This window comes from Mastomys coucha, unplaced genomic scaffold (genome assembly GCF_008632895.1).
Source record: "Mastomys coucha isolate ucsf_1 unplaced genomic scaffold, UCSF_Mcou_1 pScaffold14, whole genome shotgun sequence".
NCBI lineage: Eukaryota > Metazoa > Chordata > Mammalia > Rodentia > Muridae > Mastomys > Mastomys coucha.
Genome location: NW_022196896.1, coordinates 28,393,832 through 28,398,038, shown reverse-complemented (window position 1 = coordinate 28,398,038; position 4,207 = coordinate 28,393,832). Strand labels below are relative to the sequence as shown.

Here is a 4,207-nt window from a genome sequence, read left to right as displayed (position 1 = left end):
AGCATTGGCTGATGATCTGTCTGTCATTCCCCATGGTGCAGCAGCATTGGCTGATGATCTGTCTGTCAAAACCCAATGTCAAGTCTTTGTCGTCTGTACATGATACTGTGGCTCAGAAGAGTTATGATCCTGTATTGCCTCCCATGCCTGATAATATTGATGATGAGGAAGACTGTGAAAATAATCTGCTTGGTCAAAAATAGAGAGCACCTGGGTGCTACCATTTAAAAAAGATGAGCAGACCGAAGCAATCATTGCGGCCTGAATCATGCGGTAAGGAGCTGCAGGTAGAAGTTGTCTTATTCACGTGTGTGATGAGCTGAGGGAAGTGAATGGGATCCCAGTAGAACATAAGAGGCCTGGGGAAATAATACAGATTTTGAGTCAGTTCCAGGGAGCAATTACATTTAAGATAATACCCAGCACCAAAGAGGACACACCTCCTAAAGAAGGCAAGATATTTATCAAAGCCCTCTTTGGCTACAATCCTAAGGAGGACAAGGCAATCCTGTGTAAAGAGGCAGGGCTGTCTTCCAGGAAGGGCGACATTCTTCAGATTATGAGCCAAGATGTTGTGACATGGTGGCAGGCTAAGCATGAAGGGAATGCCAACCCCACAGTGGCCCTGATTCCCTCCAAGCACTTCCAGGCTCTGAGTTGACCAGAAATAGTAGTACATTCTCTGAAACTTTCCAGCAGGAAATCATCTGGTTTTAGAAGAAGTTTCCATCTTAGCAGAAAAGAGAAGAAACCAAATAAGTCCATGTATGAATGCAAAAAGAGTGAGCAGTGTGACAGGGCAGATGTGCCCACATATGAGGAGGTGACACCCTACCAGCAACAGATCTATGATGAATACAGACTCGTCCTGGTTGGTCCTGTCAGAGTTGGGCTAAATGAGCTGATGCACAGCACGATGGTATGACCATGCACCACACCACTAGAGCAAGAAGCCAAGAGAGTGATGTGGAATATATTTTTATTTCCAAACATTTGTTTGAGACAGATGTACAAAATAGCAAGGTCATTGAGTATGGCAAATTTAAAAACAATTACTATGGTACAAGTGTAAACTCAGTTTGCTCTGTCCTAGCTAAAAACAAAATTTGTCTGTTGGATGTCCAGCCTCATACAGTGAAGCATTTAGGGACACTGGCGTTCAAACCCTATGTGATATTCTTTTGGGAAGGGGGACTAATAGCTCCAGCTGCATATGTAGCAGAGGATGGCCTAGTCGGTCATCAATGGGAGGAGAGGCCCTTGGTCCTGTGAAGGCTCTATGCCCCAGTATAGTGGAATGCCAGGGCCAGGAAGGGGGAGAGGGTGGGTTGGTGAACAGGGGTGTGGGGACGGAACAGGAGGGTTTTTTTGTTTTTTGAGGTTTTTTTTGTTTTTGTTTTTGTTTTTGTTTTTGTTTTTGTTTTTGTTTTTTTGGAGGGGAAACCGGGAAAGGAGATATCATTTGAAATATAAAAAAAGAAAATATCTAAAAAAAAAAAAAAGGAATTATTAAATCAGCACAAATAATGGAAAGTCAATATGGTCATCTTTTTGACAAAATCATAATAAAGATGATCTTACTGTGGCATTTAATGAGCTTAAAGCAACCTTTGACAAACTAGAGACAGGTACTCATTGGGTCCCAGTGAGTTGGTTACATTCATAACTCAGGGAAATATCCTTAGTTGTCTTTTTACAGAGTTGTATGGTTAGATCAACTACCATGTTTTTGGTAGGATTGTTTTTAATAATTTGAATCACTGTCACAGATATAAAGTCCTCAATGTCAAAGTCAAAATTTCAGTGCTGGTTTTGTTTATGTCTTTTACAGCCTTATTTGAAGTGCATAACTGTACAATCTAAGTCAAAATCTGCACAGTGCTATAGTCTTAGCAAAACTTGTATTTCCTGGTTTTCTTTAATCTATTTCTATCTCAGATGTGAGAGGCAGTATGTATCAGAGTTCATGCCTCACCTGTGTTCAGGTGTGCTCACAGCCCTTCACTGCGCATGCGAGTTCATGCCTCACCTGCGGTCAGGTGTACTCACAGCCCTTCACTGCGCATGTGAGTTCATGCCTCACCTGCATTCAGATGTACCCACAGCCCTTCACTGTGCATGCGAGTTCATGCCTCACCTGCATTCAGATGTACCCACAGCCCTTCCCTGCGCATGCTCTCAGCTGAAAGCCTGGGCTTGGCAGCCTTGGGCAGATCCACAGATTTAACTGAGCTGTAAATAAGATGCTGTCCTACAAAACATGTTCTTCATGTGCACATCTTAAAACAAAGTAGAAACTCAAATCTTTTCTTGAGGAAGTAGCTCACATATCATAGTTTAAGAAATCCTTACGAGTACATATCAGTGATGCTGCCAATATTATATAAGAGAAAATCTAATTCTCCTGTTTAAGTTGAGGGTCTCACTATGTTGTCCACACTAGCCTTGAGTTCAGCCTTCTTTTGCCTCAGCCTCCAAAGTACAGGAACATGCCACTGATTCAGGCTTAAAAATAGACTTAACTGGTATTATAGGTGTAGGTAAAAACCTTTCCTCATGGTCTAGTAAAAAGGGTTGTGTCTTAGGGCAAGAAATGATCACACAGCACCTCTTGCTTTAATCTGTCATTCTTCAGAAGACATTGCTAGAGTCAGAAAGTTTTCTTCTCTTGCTTTGGAATTTCTCAACAAATTATGAGATAAGTATTCAAAAACATATAACACGTGTTAGAGCACAGTGAAGGCAGAGGTGCTCATGTTTCTGGTATGCAATCACCACACATGTAAATTGTCCTAAAGTGTGTTTTAGAAACCTTATAGGGTGCTAAATTTTTGTCAACAAAATGATTAACACCGGTCAGATTGCATCTCAATCTATTCCGAAGGAAGATGGATTTTTAAATGTTTCAATGACATTCTTCATTTTTCTATAATGCTTTGGGTCTCTAGCAAGTGAATAATTTGCAATACTACAAATGTCCATAGTTCAACCATAGAGCAGGTTCCTGCCAGTCCTCTGAGCAGTGCAGGTTAGCCAGTGGAAGATTCATTACATCTATGGCTTGCATACAAAAAATTATTTTTGTTGCTTTGTAAAGACTTTGAATGTTATGTTTAAAGAAAAACAAAATGTAGGGAAATTTTATACATTTGTGAGATATTTGAAAGGCATATTTTTAAATTATCAAATGAGGGTATTCTAAGATAAATTGTTTGTAAAGATATGATTTAAAATAGTAATTTTATAAGCAAGATCAACATTCCATGTAAATATTGGACCTTTTGGCAGATAGGTCCACACACATGTTACATGTTCACTGCTGTTTGGTGGTGTCCGTGGCTAGCTTTCCTTAAGACAATGTCAAATTTCTGTGTGAAGCAGAAACAAAAATTTCTCTACTGACCTCATTACATGTTCAAGCACAAAGTCAAATTATTGGTCTAATGAACACAGTCCATGGAAGTTATTTATTAATTAAAGCCATGCAGGTCAAACACAGATAGGAAGGCTACTGGATTCTGAAACCACTGCCCTGTGTGACCTGTCTAAAAACACAAGTCTTAAAGAGTTGGTTCGGGTGGGATATTCTGTCTCTTGGGCAATTCCTACACTTCTATAAAGCAATTTTCTATACCCAGAATGATGAGAAGTGTGTCCAGCATAGGACACTCTGGAATACTTTAGGTATCCAGAATGATGAGAAGTGTGTCCGGCATAGGACATTCTGGAATACTTTAGGTATCCAGAATGATGAGAAGTGTGTCCGGCATAGGACACTCTGGAATACTTTAGGTATCCCATGTTCATACCTCAGTTATCTTTGCTGATTGTTTTTCTTCATCTGGTGATTGTGGTCTTCATTTTTTATTTTGGGGTAGAGCTTGGGAAATTTGGGGTAGGTAGTAAAGGTGATGGAATGTCATGAAAATATAAATGTCTGCACCTGTCAGACCACAGCTGAACATCTTTCTTTAAAAGATAACTAAATAAAAAGAAATAAAGCAGCTTAAGAAATCAGGTGGCATGCAGCCTTACCTGTTCTATTTCGTGATGCTTACAAAGAGATTTCATTTAAATGTATAAGCCAGGCCAAGAGAAGGCTGCTGGTACCTACAGCGCTTGGCCCTGCTGTGCTCTCTCACCTCAGCACTCCCACCACCCAGGAGAAGGACACACCTCAGCACTCCCACCACCAGGGAGAAGGACA

At 40.5% G+C, this 4,207-nt stretch overlaps 1 pseudogene; it reads left to right on the top strand.

Annotated features, from left to right (window-relative positions):
• The window catches only part of LOC116088965, an 18,349-nt pseudogene extending 16,683 nt beyond the window's left edge, over positions 1 to 1,666 (top strand).
• Positions 1,667 to 4,207: the final 2,541 nt, after the last annotated feature.